The sequence below is a fragment of the Siphateles boraxobius genome, unplaced genomic scaffold (assembly GCF_051911475.1).
Source record: "Siphateles boraxobius isolate OS27281-9 unplaced genomic scaffold, OSU_SipBor_1 16, whole genome shotgun sequence".
Taxonomy (NCBI): Eukaryota; Metazoa; Chordata; class Actinopteri; order Cypriniformes; family Leuciscidae; genus Siphateles; species Siphateles boraxobius.
Window position 1 is genome coordinate 12,597,575 of NW_027508766.1, and position 23,208 is coordinate 12,620,782.

Genomic DNA, 23,208 nt, shown 5'->3' on the forward strand with positions numbered 1-23,208 from the left:
AAATGTAATGCATAATAATATAACATAAATAATGATACTAATGTCATGTTTATATCCTGTTGAATCCCAAAATTTGCATACACTCTCAAAAATAAAGATTCTGTATCGTAATTGGTGGTTCCATGTAGAACGTTTAACATTCATGGAACTTTTCTATTGCACAAAAGGTTCTTTATAGTGGAAAGAGGATCCTACTATTTTTAAACGCTGTTCACACTAGGAAAAAATGGTTATTTTAAGAACTGCTCACTGAAATGGTTCTTCTAAATGTCATCGCTGCACAAAAACAAAAGTGCAGTATATCTGTATTTCACTCTCAATGCATTTTATTTCATTTTAGGTATGTTTTTGGTCTTAAGAGCAAAACTGCTCCAGATACAGGCAACACCTGGCCATAACAGAGTCACATGACACTGAGGTCAGAGCGACACACAATGCCTGGCTTTGTGTTCAGGTGTTCTGGTAGACTCCCATGTGATCAACTCTTTGTGACACATGCAGAAAGAGCAGAATATATGAACTTTCATTTCCAGACCAAAGAAGCTTTATTCGTGCATCTTGACCACTTCCTGATGCAATTCAGAGAAAACTGCTTTTTCTGGGACATTAAACAGGAAATTCGTCATGCTCATTTTACCTCATTCACTTTTTCAAGAACAAAAGTGGAGTGTGAGAGCTACTTTGCATTATGCATGTGAAATACTGTTTAAATCAAATCTAAGCAATAGCAATGAGACTAGACATTATTGTTCTTTCATATTGTGTGTGTGAAATTTTCGAACAATGACAAGCCGGAGAAAACTTAGATACGAGAACGGAAAGAAAGGATAATTGTACATTATAATGGTAGAAATATTGTAGAGGTGACATGTTCAGACTGAAGCAATAATCCCCTGTGCGGCAGTCCTTTAGTGTGGTACTGATTCAACCATGTCAACCCTCTCAATGCATCAGAGACTGATCATTTTAATACCCAGGATATTAAATATTTCATCACCCACAGTTCAGCAAATAAATCACAAGACCTGTTCCTTTTTTTAGAAAAATGCACAATTTATTGAATGAATAAAATCTACAAGCATGTTGAAAAGTTGGAGCCTATAGCAATTTCTTTAAAAAAATAATGCACTCCACACAAGGTTCAAAAGGTTTTTCAAGCTACTTTGTATATCGCTTATAATGTGCTGTCAGACTGTACAGCGACATTAGGTCACAGTGGCAAAGCTGAATGAAATGGGCAGTTCGTTGGGTTTGTGACCACGTGTCTTCAGGTGCTGGACACTAATGAGGGTGGCATGTGCTGGAGAGTTCTCGCAACCTACAGCAGAGACAAGAGCATGTTAGAACGGACTCTCTTTTATAGCAGACATACATTACACACAGAAATATGACATTAAACATTATAAAGAAAAAGAAAAAGATGCATTTAATTCCCCTAAAATGACCAGCTGTCTTAGTTCCTTTAGAAGAAATGATGTCAAGTCTTTCTCAGCATTCACGTCACTGCAACTAAAGTTACTGTCGCTACAGTTGTCATATTGCTATTTTATTAAAACCATGAAAGACCAAATCCGTCATCAATCTTTATCTTATTTCAGATGACAGTTACTTTTTACAATTAGTTCAATAAGTGTGCTTAACTTTGCTGTATATAAACTTAGTTCTACAACAATGCAAAAACAATAATAGATGCTGTTCCATTTTACAAACCTTTTATAATTAAGAAACTTTTGTTTTGTAAGTTCATACTTCTAATTAAAAATATATCAGTTTACTTTGGCATTTATTCTACAATTAAATACCATAAAACTGAATTTTTATTTTTATTTTTTTTTTGCGTGCACGGCTGTCTGTGATGTCCAGGCAACATATAAACTTTGCAGACTGTTTAGTCACTGGTGTGTGTTTTTTGTCATTTTAAGTGAAACAAACATTTATCAAACGTGGTTTATCAGAATTTAGAGCCAAACTATCAATTTTATAGTTCTTAAAGGGATAGTTCACCCACAAATGAAAATGTCGTCATCATTTATTCACCCTCAAGCTGTTCCAAACCTGTATGAGTTTAAAAGACACAAAAGAAGATATGTGGCCCTGGACCACAAAACCAGTCACATTGAGATTCATTCATCATCTGAAAGCCGAATAAATACGCTTTACATTGATGTATGGTTTGTTAGGATAGGACAATATATGGCCGAGATGCAACTATTTGAAAATCTGGAATCTGAGGGTGCAAAAAGATCAAAACATTTAGAAAATCGCGATTAAAGTTGTCCATTTTTTGTTCGCAATTGTGCAGCATTCACTCACAAAAATAAACGTTTTATATATTAAGCATAAGAAATTTACAAAATATCCTCATGGAACATGATCTTTACTTTATATCCTAATGATTTTTGCATTAAAGGAAAAATCGATAATTTTGACCCATGCAATGTATTGTTGCCTATTGCCACAAATATACCCATGCGACTTGTGACTGGTTTTGTGATCCAGGGTCACATATTTTTAAGAATGTTGGTAATCAGACAGTTGACAGTAGCCATTGAAAAAAAAATACTATGGAAGTCAATAAGTGCCATCAACTGTCTGGTTACCAACATTCTTTTCAGCAGAAGAAAGAAACAGGTTTGGAACACCTTGAGGGTAAGTAAACGATGACAGGATTTACATTTTTGAGTGAACTATCCCTTTAAAGTAAAAAAGCAAAAAACAAAACAAAAAAAAAGCAAAAAAAACAAAACAACAACAACAAAAAAAGGTGAGGCTCAAAAAAGTATTTCTTTCAAAAAAAAGCTTTGTTATTCCTCACTCTGGGTTTGTGATTCGACACAAAGCACTAATTCTGACATTCTGACATGCAAATCCCTTGCTGCTCATTTAGTCCATCTCAAGCTACCATGATCATTTCATTTATCAAGGAATTAAAAATAACCTCTCCATTTTTCTCTCTCTCTCTCTCTCTCTCTCTCTCTCTCTCTCTCTCTCTCTCTCTCTCTCTCTCTCTCTCTCTCTCTCTCTCTTTCTCTCTCTCTCTCTCTCTCTCTCTCTCTCTCTCTCTCTCTCTCTCTCTCTCTCTCTCTCTCTCTCTCTCTCTCTCTCTCTCTCTCTCTCTCTCTCTCTCTCTACAGTACTAGGGAAGCGTCCTCATAAGCATCACAAAGTTTTCTACACAGCTTGCCAGTTTCATTAAAAGTTGTCTAGAGCTAAGAGGGATTTTGACATTCCCAATATTCCGGGCTGTCTGTCTGCAGGCTTCCAATGTATTATTATACATCTTTAATATAGATACACACTTAATCCAAGTGTACATTTTGAGGAGAACAGATCAATGAGAAATAAAAAATGGAGGATTGTAGCAAAATGAACTGTCTCTATTGCCCTGTCAGACTTAAAGTGCACATTCATAAGCTGAATTCTGAAATGGTTTGGCTCTAATAGACCCGGAATGGCCCTCTGACTGCTGCTCTCAAGATCTATCTTCTGAAATGAAACCTCATCCTAGGCACTACTTCACGTAGGCGCCATTGTTGAACCATTGTTTTCCCATTTTCTGTGTTTCAAGCTTGCAATACAAACAAAACACCACAATGCACGCACATGATGAAACTTTGCTTTGAATTTCACTGGCTTTGAGATCTGACTTGCATCCTGAAACATCATCTTCGATAAAAAAAAATTGGAAGGTATCACTATGACATTCCACGACTTCATGCACTGACCTGGCGTTTAACTTCTTAAAAGGCCTTCGATTCTTCAACAAAAGGAAACTATACCCTGCCTCATTGTGAAACATGAATCAGATTAATCAATTCAAGTCTAAACCATTATCAGATTGTGAACGACAAAAATCTTTATGTACTGTTCGCTAACAAAGAGGAAAACAATAACGGAGTGTCCAACACGTTCTTGTCTTCACCTTTGTTCCTCCTTGTCTTCTCACATGGTTCTTGCTTACACTTCTCCTCATAACCTGATAAGAGTGGTTTTTTTATATATATTGTTGTGAAGAACACTGGGAGGGTCTGCGTTTCTGCCTCCCGTCATTATTTCTTGTTTGCTGTCGGGCAAGAGAATAACTTATCCGATTCCCCTTACCGCCTTATAGCTTTCTCTCCCTGTGTATCGCATTATATTTCCTGAAAACTTTAGAAGACGATAACAAGCATGAGATTTTATTCAGGAGGGGACCATTATGCCAGTACACATATACTGTTAGCCATATCTGAACATTTTTCCAGCTTTATTGTGGACGTCGTTTATGGTCATGTTTCAAGCGTTTTCTTCAGTGGCTTGTTAGATTTGTCTCATCCAGCCATCTCCATTCTAAATCTCTTGTCCCAGAAAGTAAATAATTAAATACCAAAATCAAGAAAACAACAAAAAATACTTCAGCCCAAAGGAATAAATTAAAAGTGCTTGCTACATACAACGTGCTGCCTCAGGAGAAGCATGTGCCTTTGAAGTGTGGTCCGAGAACGGCACAGATGTGTTTTTCAGCATCACTTTGCTTTTACTGACTCTGCAGAATTCATCATCCTATCTGTGTCAGACTCCTCTCCAACCGCACATTATTTCTCTGAGAAATGAAAGAGCTGCTTGAGCCACTCTTTCCCCAACTGAACCCTGCGACTCAATATGGCGCACACCAACCACTCCTGCTCCCAACCACTCTGCTATCCTGAATGAAAAGGGCAATGCCATCTAAGAACTCAAAAATGATCACCTAGACATTAAATTAAGTGTGCACTAAATACTATTGAATGCAGGGCAACTAAGAAGTACAGATGCAGTTTATGGCAATAAACCAGCTATTAAAACAAACAGGTTGTTGGCAACTCGCTCTGCTGGAAAAAAACCCCCTCTAAAACCAACCTTAACTGCTTTGCTGATCTTTGTTAGTCTCCAATCCTGGTCAACCTGGTTGGCTCATTTAAGAGGGGTTTTGGACACTTTTCAGTCTAGGACAGATATTACCAATCATTTTAAAATTATGTGCTTTCATTTTACATTTTTATTATTTAATTAATTATTAGCTTTTCCTCAACTCGTGAACCCCAGTTTGAGAAGGTCAGGCCGAAAGACCAGCTTAAGCCCGAAGTATACTGCAGCTGTCTGCGTTGTGTGACGGCCCGCGCACTGTCTGTGTGACGTCACTTTCACCGTCCGCTTACAGCCCAATATTTGTGTCTGTGCAGATGCATGTACAACAACGGATGTGCGAATGACTTGAGCGTTTGAAAACAAAGTCCACAAAACCAAGTCTTTCCAAAGGAGTATATTGAAAGGCTTGAGCTCTCAACTGTGCACTCGATACAGAACCTGATTACACCAAGTGCAATATGTTCATGGATCATCATCAACATCTTTGTTGATCCTAGAACAACATTCCAATCAACCAATCAGTTTTGGGGACAAGTTTACAGTTTATGTCAAGTACAACCAGGGTTAGGTGCTTCTACATCAGTGTTACTCACCTGTAATTTCCCTCTGATTTTACGGATAACTTATGGGTAGGGTTATGTTTATGAATAGGGATAGGGTTATGATAACATTTTCTGACAGGAACGTTGTTCCAGGATCAACAAAATAAGTTGCCCAAGAAAAATCAGGACGTGCCAAGCTAGACTGAGCAGAAAGCAAAAAATGAAATAAACCTGGGCCTTTAGGCTGGTTAAAGGGTTTTTTGTTTGTTTGTTTTTGTTTTTCATGGTCATCTCAGTATTAACAAACACTGTTCAAAATGTACAGCGTCCTACCAAAGGTTAAAGAGATGGCAATGGTTTGCTTCATATGAGGCAACTGTATTTCTTTGATTCACCTCAACCAACTTTAACTGTTGAGTTGTTTTTACCCCTCAGTGACCACCTCTTAACCCCAAATACGACCCCTCATTTTATGTGACGTACATAACAGTACAGTCTACTAACCTTTCTTGCTCACAGCAAAGAGCAACGCACCTCCTCAGAAGCATCACTAGAAGAAAAGAAGAAAAAAAACACAATAATTAGTGTCATGTGTGAATGAACTGCTTCTATACATCTAGTTAAACCAGTCAAAATCGCTCTGCTCCTTTCTGACCTGAAGTAAATGATGTGACCTACTTCTTCCTCCACCTACAGCTCTTTTGTTGGTGTAGATAAAAGCAACTCCTCACCACATATCTGACAATCCATAAGTAAAGCACATTCCAGTGCACAGTCTCACTCCCAACCCAACAGAGGAACACTAAAAGAGTTTCAGCTATTATAAAAAATTTACAGAATTTTTCATTCACCCTTTTAACCTCTCAGCAAAAAGCACATTTGGCTCAGGTTAAAAATATATGCTCCACATCCACTCTGTGTATGAAGGCGGATCATAACCTGGTCCTGGAGAAGCCTGTGGTTTAGTAAGGTCCCATGTTGTCCGTGCTTTCTTGTGCAGATGTGAGTACGAATGAATGTGTGACTATGGGTCGGAGGAATATAAAAACGCTAACCAAATATCGTCCCTGACCAGGATGTCTCAAGGTCAAACTCAACTGTTTCTCCATTCAACTGTGAAAATTCTAATCCTACTTAACGTAACTATTAATGCACATAATTGCTTTCCTTCCTTGTCCCACTGAATCAAGTGCTTTGCCCTGGGTTTGGTACGGCCCTGGCATGCTGCAGTGTTGCCATGGAGACCAGGATAAACCCTTGCTCTTCCACCAGGCAAGACGGGTGAGGCTAAGCATCCATGTACATACAAACATACCCCCATCTTGGTATCTGACACCAGACAGCACAAATATCTTGGTTCTTTGCCAGGGGCTCCTCTCTTTTCATATGTGTGCAAATGAATTCACGGCCATCTAAGAGTGGGCGAGATCAACCCCATCTTCCAAAGGCTAACCCAATGGAGCAGGCCCGTCACAGGGCCTTTCAGAAACTGCAAAATCTGAGATAAATACATTTAGCACTGTGTAAAAAGGGGTGCAATATTTTCCAATTTTTATAATTTTCATAAATCTTTTCAGTTTTGACACTATAATTAGATATTTGGTAGTTCATATTTATCCATTAAATATTGTGTGTGTGTTTGTGTGTGTGTTTGTGTGTGTGTGTGTGTGTGTGTGTGTGTGTGTGTGTGTGTGTGTGTGTGTGTGTGTGTGTGTGTGTGTGTGTGTTTGTGTGATATGTCTGTGTATAGATCTCTGCATGCTTTTGTGGGTATCCAGGGACATGTACAGTTTATCCCTCTGTTCATCCTGAAACGATTCTTTTCATTAGCTGTTATCAATAATGTAACAGTGTGCTTGTTCAGTTCTCTTCTCTCTCCACTACAACATTACATATGCACTACCACATACACGAACCAAGCAGGCATATGTGAGTCAGTCACACACACACACACACACACACACACACACACACACACACACACACACACACACACACACACACACACACACACACACACACACACACACACACACACACACACACACACACACACACACACACACACACACACACACACTGTCTTATGTTTAGATATTAAATTTGTCAGTCATTTATTTTTTATTATTATGTACTACATTATTAAATAAAAAAATATAAAAAATATCAATACATTTTTAAATACCAAATAATAATAATAATAATAATAATAATAAGGTTGAAGGTTTAATATTTTAGCTATACAAAATTGCTGCTAAAACATAATTTATCTCCCCAGGATGGAAGAGCCTCTACTTACTTACCCATACACTAAAGATAATCCTTTGTGATTGGAGGGCTAATTTGAAGTGTCAATTATTCTTATGCAAATGCATATGTTCTTTCTCACATTTCAAAAGAGGCTGAGCACAGATGGCTTCCCACAAATCATGCCACGCAAAGCAAAGCAGCCCGCCAGACAATAAGACCTTGTATAATGTGATGATGGTGTCTGCATGTCTGTTCTCCCTCATGCTTGTGGGTGCAAACTAGCTTTTGATTACCACCAACCCAGTGATAACAAACAAATCGCCTGATATAGATATATATCCATGGCAATTTATCAAAAGTCTTACAAAATGGGGGGAACAAGCAGTTAATATAGTTTAAAGTGACATTAATGTAGCTTCATTTACTGTATGTTGCATTTTATGGATGGCGACTTTAAACTGTATTGCCCTAGTATACGCTGGCGAACATTGGCAGCAATAGGAGAAAAAAGAAAGAAAAAGTAAAGTCAAACAGAAAGAAAGATACAGTATGAAACAAGAGGCTGCTCTCTCAGCGTGACCTGAACAAGCCACTAAAACGTGATTTCTGACAGTTTGCTAGCACTCAGACTGAGAGACAGCGGCCTCTCTGCTTTCACACTAAAGACCATGATTTTGCCTCAGAGAAGTCGGCTGACAGGCACACCTGCTTCGAAACCAAGCAACTCCCAGACAAATATGTGGATAGGCTTCAACAAACTAGCATTGTAATGTCATTTTAAGAGCTGCGGAGGAAAGATAACTTGGTCATGTGGAAAAATGAGTTAATATTTTGAGTGCAACTTATACCAATTTATTCCTTTTTAAAGGAAGATACCGGACGAGACTGTACAACAAAAGACTATGTTCCTTGACCTTCTCAGCTGATCCATCGCTTAACAAAAAGGAAGTGAAAAGAAGACCCCAAAGAAAACTTTTCAGAAGAGTGGATCAAACAACCAGCTCTGGCATCTTGTTACAACACAACAATGGAGCCATTGAAACCAAGACTGAACATGGCAACCGGGTCCACAGGTTTTGATTGTCTCACAAAGGGTCAAGAGGGAGAGGAGAAGCTGAGTGTTGAGATATTTTAGACGATAATGGTGCTCCAGAAATGAGACGGTTTCAGTTTGCCAAGTTTGTTTTGACTTATCTACCTCAGAGGCTAAAGTTGTTAAACCTGGACGGCTAAAGAAATAAGAGAATTGTCCAGACTTTAATACCTCATGTCCATGTGGACAACGGATTGGCTAACAAGATACAGGAGTGTGTAGAGAGTGAATAAAGTGATACTTTACACAAATACTGTTGCTGAATAATGTTAATTGGGGCATAAAAGCTGAACCCTTTCAACTCCACACCGTAATGCCAGTTAAGTTAGCCGCCACACATAGCCAAACCGAGATGTTTGCTTACATACAATAGACAAAGGGCTTTAGACCTAATTGTACTGTGAATCACACATACTCTAAATAGCATTCACCCTTCATTGCTACCAACAAAAACTCAACTGGAAGATGTTGTACCCAAAACATCTAAGTGACTTGCAGTGGACAGCCCCCCTGAGGGGAGCACCTGTCTATTGGTTATCCAAACCCTATTGATTAGCCCACATAAACAGTTATGATTTGCTGTTCTTTCCTTTGCTTCGGCATTTATATCAGCATACGGAAGAAAGCACGTTGCTTTTGTTATTGTTTTGATCTAAGCAATTCACTGTAATCCTGAATAAAAGCTTCAGTTAGCACATCTTCTGTTTCAACACAGGAAGTTTTCAAAACAATTCCATACGTGTAATTGCGGGGACGTTGAAAATTATTTTAATATGCAAAACGGTTACCAAATCATAACACTGGGCGTTTACTTCCAAGTCTTGAATGCGGCACACCTGTCAAAATGGAGCGTCAAAACAGGTCAAAAACAAGATAGAAAATAGTGTATTACTATTAAATAACATTTAATAGTAACATTACAAGTTGACCTCAGAGAACATGATAAAAAAAAATGCCGTTCATGACTGTTGCTGCAAAACTGGAAACTACACATTAGTAGTCCACTCGTCTCTTCTATAGAGACCAGTTGATGTCTAGACTACAAGTAATGAACAGATGCAATGGAAAAATGGTTTCTTAATGTCTCTGAGAGATTGTTTGCTAGAATAATGGTTCCACAAATGACCAACTACAATGAAAGAAACTCTAAAACTAATCTTATAGCAGCAGTAAAGGTTTACTTCCAGCAGAATTCTGAAACCTTCCAGTACAAAATGGTGGCTGACTTCACACCAAAAGCTAAGTCCAGACAAGCAACCATGATACTGTCACAAACACTGTCACTGTGAGGGCGGACATGCCTATTCACACAGCTCACACTAGTCTCTCCATGTGCCAGTGTTTTTTCCTTTTCACCTATCTCCCCCAAAAAAGTGTGTGTGTGTGTCATACACATCAAAACGGTAAGGTGAATCCTTTTGAGCTGGCGGTGCAGTTGGCCACAGAATGAATAAACATCTATGTCAGAAGAAACTGATACACTCCCCTTTTCAAGCAGACGGGCCTCTCGTGGGAAATCCAGCACTAACACAATGGATAGAGACTGCCTTTTGTTGAGTCTCTCAACTATGGGCTACTTCTTCTCTCGAGTCTGTAGGCTGAACAGACCACTCCCCTCGGTTCCTATTCCCCCTCTCGCACACAATTAACTTTTACCGTTTTCACACTTATCCATAATAGAATATATTTCTAATATGTCACTTCATATGTCACAATATGAGAGTTGGAAATCAGAAATGATGTACACTGGCTCTCAACATGGGATGCCGTTATGCTGGTGTGTCCCTATACCAGGGTTAAAAACAGCTAGTTAAGCTACCAGCCTGAAACAGCTAGTTAAAATACCTTGTTGGAAATTCATACTAGTCTAAGCTGGTCTTTTCAACTCCTTTCTCAAATTGTAGTTAAGGAACTCATGGCGAAGATTTTTAATTCTGGCTCCAAATCCTCTGAATAGTAACAACATGATGTTCATCCAAAACAAACTCTAAGGAAGAGCTCCTGGCTGGTCAAACTGAGGGGATTTACATGAAGTTTATCCGTATAACTCCCTAGTCTCTGTTGGCTGGCTGAGTGATTTTCCATTTTACAGGGAGGTTCAACACTAATTTTGAAATAAGACTTGGACTTGACATATTACATACTTTACATGTACCCATATCACATACAATAACTAACTATGGCAGCTGACAGGTCACCACTATGTCTTCAACATTCAAATAAAACAAACTCCATTTGATATTCCCTTAATAATAATAATATATACATACATATACTAGGCTATATAATAAGTCTTGCATCAGCCTGAAAGTGTTTATTCCAGAGAACAACTGGCTGGATGTACATCATCCCGCTTATTACATTGCTAGTAAAGTAAATAACTAGACACGAAAAATTGATCTGAGTCGAAATATTTTATTAGGTCTTTAAACGCAAAGCTTCCATGGAGACAGCAGTTGCTAGTGTGCAAGTTCAAACTAGACGGACATTTAAAGGATATGGTACAGTCATACCACTTATTACACAGCATTTTGCCACATAAATAATTATGGTGATGAGAGATATTAATTTGAAATGAAACTGTTTTAAAATCGCACCTGTTTGTTATCTTATAATCCAACAGTGTACAAAACAGTCGCAAAATGGCAGCAGCTGCTTTTTTATGAAACAAAGGAGAGCGAGTCCATGGTACTGGATGACAATTAAATAACTGTAAACAAAATATTGATTTGACTGAGTTTTAATATTTTATTAGCTCACCAGACGCAAAACTTCCACAAAGAAAACCTGTTCCTAGCAAGCAGTGGAGGAACTAGAGTTTTATACATGGGGTGGCCAGGGGGTGGCCACTGCTACTTTCGGGGGTACACAGTACACACACACACACACACACACACACACACACACACACACACACACACACACACACACACACACACACACACACACACACACACACACACACACACACACACACACACACACACACACACACACACACACACACACACACACACACACACACAGTGGAAAAGCTTGTGCAAGGAATTGGGTCACTCTGTTTGTGTCTATAAGTGTTGAACATCCAAAATATTTGCAGAAAACAAAGCTGAAGCACCAAGTAGATAAGATACCGCATGTGTCTGTTATGAACTACTGCATTTATTTACAAAAAAACTCACATTTACAACAAAAAAAATATATATTTTATTTTATCTTTTATTAGATATAGCAGGCATCAAGCAGACATTTCCTTGAAAAAGTTAAACAATTTTATTGCCCATCAATATAAAATCTTATCCTGGGAAGATTAAATACAACATAATTCTTTCTTTATAATAATTTAAAATAATTCTAATTCTAATTATTTAATTTATAATTATTTTTTTGTGTTCATTTTTGGGTGAACTATCCTTTTAATCTGGCAAAATCATCTCAACTTAAATTCCTAAATTGGGTATGTGATTGACTGCCTGTGTCTGGTAGATGCTCTGACCTGTTGCTGGTTCTGAAGTCTGACCACACTGACTCTGACTAGCCAGTGGTGATGCAAGGGCTGGGGGGTCTGTTTGCACCTGATCTGCCTGTTAGTCCAGTCATTTTAAGCCCAAATGGGGGTCAACCTTGAGAAAATTGCAACAAGCAAACTCAACTGATTTTGTATCCTCAATATGTCCTGAGTAAGGAAAAAAAGTCCCAAAGAATCCCATTAGGGAAAGTTTAGAAAAAACACACACAAATGTAGCCTATTCATACGCTTATTCATTCTTTTTCTTATGAGAATAGGGTAAAAAGTTTAACCTTTAGATATCACCATGAAAATTACTGAGTTGATTACTTACATCAAGACCAACAAAAAATGTATTCCAAGTTTTTAAAATTGTTTGTTAAGATGGACAAACGGTGCATAATCTAATTACGTATGTGCTAATTTGCATAAATACCACAACAGATCTAAACATTGGGTCTAGCCAGGTGAAAATGTCTTGTTGAATCTTGTTGACACATAACAGTAAAATACTTAATGTTAAGGTCTGAATGGAACCCATCTAGGCTACCCATGAGCATTAATACATAGAGGCAGGAAGAAGTACTTTAGAAACCAGCCTTTTCTAATTATTGCAGAGATGGGGCTTGGGGCTGGGTCTTTGCGACTGTTTCTGGGGGATGAGTCTAAGGGAAGAACAGGAGACAAGGGTAAGGAGAATGCAGAAGACAAAAGGTAAGTAAAATAAAAAGTGAATCCCCAGAAACAGATTTCGAAACTTTCCCCTAATGGGATTCTTAGTATTGCAGCAGATTAATGGCATATTTCAAGAGAATCGTTCAAATTGGTATAGAAGCATGAAATTTGGCACAGATACTCTCCAAGGGTCATTTTTTGGGAAAAATGCGTTAGCCACCCAAAAATTCAACATGGCGTCCATTTTTTCAAGATGGCCGCTATTTCTGTCAAATGCTCATTATGTCAATGGTTCAAACAGTGATATCATGTAGGCATAACATTTTGTGAAAATACTCTCTTCAGAATGTTTTTTGGAAAACAGTGCTTGTCCCTCAAAAATTCAAGATGGCAACCATTTTTCAAGATGGCCGCCATTTTTCTTGAATCCTTACATATTTTTTTCAAATGGTGATGCTATAATGAAATTTGGTACAAATATTCTACAAGGAACATTATCATGGGAAAAAGGTGTGTGCCACTCAAAAAATCAAGATGGCCATAGAATGTACATTTCCAGAAGAAAATGTGAGTGGGTGCTTGCAGTGGCAAAACTCGCCACTCGTTTGCTAGGGTGTGGTACATGATTGCATTCGAGCCAACAAACATATCTATACGATGTTCTGGTGCCGAGATATGGCTTATTCATGTGTTCAGGTGGTTGCTAGGTGGTTGCTAGAGTGACCGCATTAGTGCAGGACAAGGCTCTGAGGACATAGGAAGTTACATGGACTGATGGCAGCTGTAAGTACACAACCCAGAAGGTCATTACTATGGTGTTGGTAGGCGGTTGCTAGGTATTCTGGGTGGTTGCTATGGTGTTGCTATGCGGTTGCTAGGGTAGTCTGTGGTTGCTAGGTCGTTGCTAGGCAGTTACTTGAGTATTCTGGGTGGTTGCTAGGGTGATGATAGGTGGTTGCCAGTGTTTTCTGGGGGGGTTGCTAGGTGGTTGCTAGGGTGTTTTTTGGTGGTTGCTATGGTGTTGCTAGGGTATTCTGGGTGGTTGCTATGGTGTTACTAGGTGGTTAGTAGTTGTCACAGATGGTCACTATTGGATTTCTTAGCATTTTCTTGGCATGATTTAGCACTTACCTAATCACTATTAGCATGTAGCTGTTCACAGCTTGCATGTGTAGCATGTTGGAACTCCTGTTTGCTAGCATGAGTCAAAAGAGCCAACCCCCATCTCTATACCATGTTCTGATGCAGAGATATGCTGCCGTGCAAAGGCAAAAGACCGTAACTTTGTTTTTGGTTGAAAATATGTTATTGATATTTTTGGCACATTTTTGGCCTGTGTACTGACAGCTGCCATCAGTCCCTGTAACTTCTGATGTCCTAAGAGCCTTGTCCTGCGTTCAGATAGTATGCTCTTAATCCGCTCCATCGACAAACGTGTGATATCGATCGCAAAGGATATATGCAGAGTTGAAGGAAAAGTGTTACACATGCCGTAGCAGGTGAATACAACAAAGAAGTAAAGCCCCGCCTCACCCAGTTCGGGTACCGGACCTGGTTGAAACAATCATGCATCTAGCTGGCAGAGTGCCAAAACTTCGCCGGCGCCTTCAGCACCTCCCTGAACACGGTCGAGCCGACGCGGGACTAATACATCACAGGAAGTGATAATAATGAAGCAACAAGGGTATATTGGTGCATACAACATAATGAAGCAAGTGCTGGTGCATACAACATCAGACCAGCTCAGCTGTTACAAGCAGGTTGTACAATCACAGCGTCCGGAATAAATCCGTGGGACGAGCGAAGTGCATAAGCACAATAATAGGGCAGACAGGCAGCTGAAACCACCGCATACTGAAAAGATGCAGAACACAGAAGGTTGTGCTATAAATGCATTAGTTGTCTAGGTAGTCGAGAATGCGCTCCCTACTGAGTCTCAAGGGGGAAAGCACTGCATAGGCCACTTTTCGTGAACGGACGAGGAGCGTGACACCTTGAACACGAATCTCGGTAAGCGTCTGTGAAAGTATGCGTCTTTCAGATCCACTGCTATAAACCAGTCTCCGGGTCGAATGTGCGCGAGGATCTGTTTTATTGTGATCATTTTGAACGCGTGTTTAGCAAGTCTTATGCCACTCAGTATCACTTGAAGATAGCCTACTCTTTACCGCTACGGAAGTATTTTGTCATGTCTAATTTATTAATATGGCCACCAGAATGCAACCAAAGCACAATAAGTAGATGGCTATAAGTAATTGTAAATCATTAAAAATAAATGCCATGATCACTAGATTTTAGAAAAGTTGTTACTATAATGATTTTGTTAATGGTGATCAGCAACCAAATATTGATAATGTGGAAGTTACTGTCTTTTGCCTTGGCATGACTTCTCACTTTTTGCTGACAATACAAAGGCAGAGTACAGTAACTTTAAAATAGTGGTCAAAAGTCAAGTTTGAGCTCAAGATTTTTTTTATAGATAATTTTCATTACTTAAACATCTAATTGACAGATTTCCAGTGTCCTACCTATAATTAATTTGGCGGGACAACTAAAAATCTTTAAAGTCATATTTCTTAGTTCCACACTCTAGCGAGTTAAGGTCTTTTGCCTTTGTAGGGCAGTATAGGTCTTGCAAAATGGTAGCTAGGGTACTCTCTTTGGTTGCTAGGGAGTGGCTTGGCAGCTGCCAATCATGAAACTCTAAAGGCTGCGTGTCACTATGAATGATATAAACCAACTCCCATGTCTCTGTGACATTCGGAATGGAAGATATACCTCTTTGGATTTTGGTTGCTAAGGTGCTCAACAATGGTTGCTAGGGAGGGGCTAGAAGTGTTCAGGTAATTCATGATTGAATGTTTGTTGCCCCGGGTACAACGAGACCACACTCATGTTTCTATGATACTTCTATCCAGAGATATCCCTTTTATCTCTTTCAATGGAAGTCAATAGAACTTGTTGCTATGGTGCTGTAAATGGTTGCTGGGGTGTGGCTTAATAGCTTCACAATGATCCTGAGAGACTGATTGGTCGTCTGAGTAAAATGAGCCCGTCCCCTTGTCTCTATGACACTGTGATCCAGAACTATGTTCAATACAAAATCCCTATGCAATGTGTATGACTGCCCATTTCTGTCAGGGTTCTGTCACTTCTGTCTGGTCTCATCTTAGTTGGTGACAGAGGTCTGACATTCCCGGTTTGTCATGTTCTTGAGTTCTAGTTCTGTTTATTGTGAGCACATGGCTTGTCATGCGTTTCCTTTGTGCCATGTGCTCTCCTGTCTATTGTCAGCCCCTCCCATCTTGTTACCTGTTAATTGTATTATCTCCCTCACCTGTCTTGCTTGTTACCTTCTGTCATTTGTTCCCTATTTAGTCTCCTTGTGTTTGCAGTCCCGTGTTGGTTTGTTATTATCTGTTTCCCTTCTGTTTCCTGTGTCTGCCTGATAGCTCTCTGGTTTTCCCCTATGGGGCAGCTTTGGTTTTTAGTTTTCATGTTGTTTTGTAGTCATTTAATTAAACTTACCTTCCTGCACTTGAATCCTCGTTTTCCTTATTTTCCTCATCACGTGACAATTTCATGGGCCGTCCTACACCATAGTAAGTCAATGGGGCAACTTTGGGCAGCTCCTGCCCCCCAGGGGTGCAACTTTTACCCCATTGTGAGGTATGTTCTTACAGAGCCTGCCAGCCTCTTCAAATGTGGTAAACCGCACGTTTCTGTGAAATCCTCGCTCGGAGTTATGGATCGTCAAAGTTTGTCGCAATGTTAAGTCTATGGGATTTTTCAGCCGCTTTTTCGCCCCTGGGGCGAACTTCAAACCCCCAATCACTTATAAAAGTCATAGCACACCATTTCCGAATAATCCGCACGATTTGATGCCTCATTCGTGGGTCTGTGACAAAAGCTGCGGGAGGAGATGCGGGTTGGGGACAAAAGTTGGGGCTTTGCCTTTGGCAATGGTGGCCATCTTGAAAATTTGCCGACACATTGAATTTTTGAGTGGCCAATGACTTTTTCCAAAATAGTGGCCCTTAGAGAGTATTTGTGCCAAATTTCATGCTTCTATACCAAAGTGAACGATTTTTTTACTAATCTGCTGCACTATAGGGACTTTGTTTCCTTACTCAGGACATAATGAGGATACACAATTATTTGAGTTTGCTTCTGTTGCAATTTGTTCAACCTTTTTTTCATAAAATGACTGGACTATGTTTGTGCTTATTTTAAAAAAAATCTCTCCCTTTCCTTTCATGTTTAATTGACCCTGTTCAAAAATATGACAAATTTAAAATATGATTCCAATCATATTCAAAATTCTAAAAATCATCCAATTACCAACATTTAACTCTTTCTCGCCAGTAAAAAAAAAAAAGTGGTTTTGGTAATTTTCATAATTTCATGGCACCCCAGAATATTTTGTTGTATGAATATCTGAACATACCAAAAGAAACAACAAACCCTGTGCTTTTAAAACAAAAACAAAAAAATAATGTTATTCTAGCTTCGTGCATCTTTTTTTTAATCAACACTTGAATGTTGGCAAGTTTCATAAATAGCAACATGAGCAAAAAGCTGAGAAAATCGCATTTTTATCAAAGACTACATCTAGATCAGATTCATAATGATGATCAAAACACAGTAGATCGAGTCCATCAACAACCTACACCCATAAAGCTTCATAGTCCTATAGTGATCGCATTATGATATCGCTTGTTTCTGCTCTTCTTTGCATGCGTTTTGATCTCCTATCCTCACATTAGCTAGAACATTTGTATAGCCTACTGTAACGTACACACGGCAAGGTACTGTATATGCGTGTATTAGACCTAATGTAGGCTATTGGGAGCAAACCACACTGATGCTAAACCTTAAAAGCTTAGTTCAAATGTGATGTTTTCTTATTCGGTGAAGTTCGGTATCTTGCAACCATCTCTCGTCCTCTGCTCGTCCGTTTGAAAACTGCGCGCGCAGCGCTGCCGGCGAACGTAATTTAAAAAAAAAATCAGCATCAGCAACTGCCAGTAGCAAATAAAATTTTGGGGTGGCAACCGGGCAGGCCAATCGCATGTCAGGGGTGTCCAGTGCCACCCCGGACCCCCCTCTGGCTCCGCCACTGCTAGCAAGCGAATAGTGCTGCTGAATTCAGGAACCCGGATGGGCCAGTGTTATCTGTTTCCAGTGGCTGTTATCGGGGAATAACTTACCGTTGGATGGTACGACTGACCAGAATCAAGTAATCCACATAGTCGTGTAATAATATCATATAATAGAACAAAACCCAATTACCAATTAAACAAAGATGCAATATTCCATACAATTAAATGTCAACTGCACTGATGTGACAATGTCTCAGTGTTAGTCAACACTGAAAACAAGATTTGTAAATCTTGAGCTCAGTTTACATACCCTGATCTGCCCTTTTCCAGTCATGCTTTAAGAGAATATTTCTCCCACTCCCCTCATCTTTCATTCCCTTGCCCTATTCTTTGCTTTCAGCTCTCATTTGTGTCACAATAAAGTTGTTATGCATGACAGTTTGGTGAGCAGAATAGGTACTGCCCGAGCCTGCTGTGTGGCTACAAAGTGGCCCCATTCTCTTCGGCCGGGCTCAGTTACGGGGCCCTGGGCAGTGGGACAAGGACAACATTGCTGGGACATTCCCAGACTGACTGAAACAATTAGACTCAAAACCACAGTGAATCTTGGATCCCCTTGTCCTTTAAGCGAGGACATCTTGATACAGTCCAACTCTCAGTGAAGCAAGTATCTTCTACAGTTGAATGGGGATCTAACTAAAGACACACGTGTGTACAAATTGAAGGCTTATTCCACTTGGTGCTTAAAGAGATTGTTAACCCAAAAATGAAAAATGTGTCATTTAATCACCCTCATGTCATTCCAAACCTGTATGACTTTCTTTCTTGTGCAGAACACAAAGGAAGAATGTTGGTAACCAAATTGTTTTGGAGACCATTGACTTCCATTGTACAGACAAAACCAGTGGGTTATTCTGATAATCTTGATATTACAAATATAGGCTTTGTTAGAATTTGTTAGAAGAGGAAATTGAAGTCATTTTAGGTTCTTTGAAGTACCAGTAAACAGATGGTTCTCTAAAGAACAATAGAGGTTCTCAACTGGCATCAGGCTGCAAAACATGTTTGCAATCTTTGCTTTTAAAAGAGTGCCTTTTCCAATGCTTATGAATAACATATAGAGGGGAATTTATCTTTATGTTTTACTCTGTAAAAGTAAGAAGGGTGTTTATTCGCAGGGATGGAGGCTTGTCGTCAAATTGAAAGAGGGCAGGGACAATACAACGCAAATCTAAAAGGCCTCAAATCCACAAGGACTCGCACAGCAACCATGGGAATGAAGGCGGCTGGGGTTCAAGGTCAATGCTAGAATAGAGGCCTGCAGATGCATTGTCTGTTTAGCCCTCACACATATTACTCACACACATATGCAAACATACATTAGCACACCACTACCAACAGAAGTTATCAGCACCCCCACTAGCACAGGTCTGTTTGTGTGTGACACAAAACCAACAAAAACAGCAGTTCCTGTATGTACGTGTGTGTGTGTGCGGGGGCGCATTCACATGTGCACACTCACTCGTCCTATAGAACCAACAGCTGTACACATACACAGAGGATAAATTTCCCACAGCTTTGTTTGTCCTTCCAGACAAGCTTGGAGCTAGCTGACCAGCTAGCTGTGAGAAATGATCTAAGACCTAGTGAAAAGAAAGACTCTGGCCAAAGCTGAGGAGAGAGTCTGTGATTAGCTCCTTTGTTGGAGGTCTTTTGAGCTTCATTGGCTCCAAAGAAAGGCCGTCTAATGAATCCATCCAAGCTTGGCCCAAACTTTGTGTGGACGACAAACTAAGTTATGGTGGTCTCCCGGTGCACCGCCGCACAGCATAATGATACAGAACATTTGCACATATGGTCTCCTGATTTCAGGACCCCATGTAAGCACTTTCTCATATGCCTGGTCATTCGTTCGCTCCAAGACACCAGGGGCAGTGAGCCAGGGGGATGAATTTACTAGCCCCGTTGTGTGATTGAAATTTGTTTTAAAAAAAATCTTTACATTTGTATGAAAATGCTTATATTAGATCCAACCAGCTCCAACTCACCTTTTTGGAAGTTTCTAGTAATCCATTAGCTGGTTCAGGTGTGTTTAATTAGAGTTGGATCTAAACTCTGCAGGACTGTGGCCCTCAAGGAACTGAGGCTGCGTTTACACTTGGCATTAACATGCGACCTGTATCCGGATGTTGCCACATACACATTAAAAAGACAAGTGTTAACGGACTTCTGATCGGAATGTTATCCGACCAGCGTGTCCAGGTTCAGAGGTAGTCGAGGGGGCATTGTGATCGGATCTCAGTGTAACGCAAACGTAATCCAGCCTGCACAGGTGGATGTCACACAAAACTCCGCCCACTGTCATTGTTCCCCCTCCTCTCTCCGGAACTGAGAGCTGTGTGGTTTTGCGATACAGTCGAGTGCAAAGTACATCGCAAATATACTGAAATGTTTGCCTTCGCACCCGAACGGAACCAATAATTTTCTGTAAAGAACGCGTATTTTTCCCACTACAGCTGACAACGTTCTCGGACCCATACCTTTGTCTGTTACAGGTACTAAAGTACTAAAGTACTAAAGTACTAATAATGTGGATAGATGCCGAAATGGAAACGGTAGGCCTACAGTAGGCCTACCGTTTCCATTTCGGCATCTATCCACATTATTAGTACTTTAGTACTTGCAGCCTCTTCATCCTCATTTTGCGAGATTTGTAAAATGTCCGACCTTCAGGTCGACTTTGAAGGTAGACTTTTTTTTTCGTGGCTATGCGAGATCCGATTTGTTATCCAGATACAGAAGCCACTTGATGTGGACAGGTGTAAACGCACCCTGTCCTGATTGGCTTATGATCCGATCTGCTTGATCGGATCATGGTGATTGCATGTTAATGCCAAATGTAGCATTTAAAAAAAGCTAGATGCACGGTAGTGAAACGAAAAGAAAAATTTAGAGATGAGCTTTTTAAAAAGTTGAACCTGGTTTTTAGAATGCAGAGTCATGCGTGACACGCTGCAAGTAAAACGGTCAAAACGTCCTTTTAACATGTTTACAACACAACAATGCAAAAGCAGTGCAGTGGAATACAACAACAGGCTCTGTCTAAACAGCCCCTTAGTAATGTTTTGCTGTAATGACAGCAGCCCTCGATATTTATTAACTGATGATCTGATGTTTTCCAGCATGATTTGTGAATGATCCAAAGAGCTTCTTGAGCTTCAATGGAAGCAAGAACATTTGACCATATGTGAAGTTTGTAAAATGTATTGATTAGTTTCCTAGAAATACTGCAGAATAGTAAAGATATCAGTTTGTTTTACTTTCTGTTCATTTCCAGGTTTAAATTAGATTTAGACTCCCAGATTTTTTTTAAATTATCTGTGACTTTTTGACCCCCACTGCATGTTCAGTGAAACTTTATTCTTTTTAAATATTGGTCGGTTTTTTAATTAATTAAAAGGATATAGTTAATTTTTTTGACTTTCTTTCATATTTTGTTAAATGGCTAAATGCTTTTTTTCCCCCGATTATAAAAGTGCTCTTTGATGAACCTGCAAAGAACATGAGAGTAAAGCTAGACATAAACAATACAACACACCAGGGTTCAAATGCAAGGTTATGTGAAGTTCATTTTGCATCTTTTTTAATGATTATATTAAGCTATTATATACATTACCATTGAAAGTTTGGGGTCAGTAGGCTTTTTTAAAGTTTTTGTAGGAAGTATCTTATGCTCAGAAAGGGTGTTGATCAAACATACAGTAAAAACAAGAAAAACAACAAAATATATTATTACAATTTAAAATAAATTTTTTCTGTAACATTTTAAAAAGCAATTTATTCCTGTGATGGCAAAGCTGAATTTTCAGCAGCCATCACTCCAGTCTTTAGTATCACATGATCATTTAGAAATCAATCGACTAAGTGCTCAATTTGCTTATTATTATCATTAATGTTGAAAAAGTTAATGTATTAATATTTATCACATGATGTTTTATATCTAGGAATAAACAGTGATATATTTCTTAAGATTCTTTGATGAAGATTCTTACAAAAGAACAGCATTTATTTGATATAAAAACCTTTTGTAACAATGTACAATTTTTACCTGTGACTTTTGATCAGTTTAATGCATCCATGCTGATCAAAAATATTAATTTCTTTCAAAATCTTATTGACCCCAAACATCTGAACAGTAGTGCATTATCTTATAGTACATAATAAGTAAATATGCCTTAAACCATATTATATGTAGCAGCTCTTTATAAAGTTACCTGCCACTGACAAATGTTCAATTTATATGCTAAAGTACATTTTTACTTGTATTTGGCAATTGGCGAGTGTTAATATTGGACCCGGCAAATTATTGTATTTAGACTATTAGAAGTATTCACTGGAACATGTTTATGGGAATGAGAGACAGCCGTTTATGTATTTTACTTATTTTTACGTAAAAATAATTTTGATTGTTGCATTGAAGCAGTGCAAGATATCTCATCTTTTATCACAGCACATGCCATTTTCTCAAATAAAAACCTCAGAGAAAAGAGGGAAAAGTGCGCTGACACGGGGTATTCCTCAGTTGCAGTGAGGGGCTGCACAACCCCCCCGCCCTTTCGCTTCTCAGCGGCACCCGCAGAAGGCAGAAAGGCTTTCTGACATTGCCCTACATTCAGCTGACTGATCCCACACACACAGTCTTCTGTCACAAATAATCATTACAGCCGCACACCCTCTTTCTCTCCCACTGTATTAAATATTGAAGATTTCAACTTTCAACTGGGAGCATGTTCAAGCACCCTCCCATCAAAACACAGAGACGTGCGCACGCACACACACACACACACACACACACACACACACACACACACACACACACACACACACACACACACACACACACACACACACACACACACACACACACACACACACACACAGAGAGACACACGCTGCAATACAAACCACCTCTATTAGAGTGTCAATCGCATTCAGATCTTTCCTTTCTTGCCAGCGCTGACTTTCAGAATATACGGAAGCCCTGCATCCTCAGACGTGACTGTGCCCACGCCCATCCATCCATCCCCACACATTTATATGCTTTCTTTCTTTCCATTTCCCTTTGTTCCTCTCAACACATCAAGGTGCCCT

The 23,208-nt window shown here is 39.4% G+C and overlaps 1 long non-coding RNA gene across 2 annotated transcripts in view; it reads right to left on the reverse strand.

Moving 5' to 3' along the window:
* Nucleotides 1-1,032: 1,032 nt before the first annotated feature.
* The window catches only part of LOC143739271 (uncharacterized), a 46,260-nt gene continuing 24,084 nt past the window's right edge, over nucleotides 1,033-23,208 (reverse strand). For both annotated transcript variants that reach the window (XR_013204161.1, XR_013204162.1), the window contains exons 3-4: nucleotides 5,934-5,979; nucleotides 1,033-1,318 (exon numbers count right to left, since the gene is read on the reverse strand). This is a non-coding gene — a long non-coding RNA (uncharacterized LOC143739271). The remainder of the gene's footprint in view (nucleotides 1,319-5,933; nucleotides 5,980-23,208) is intronic.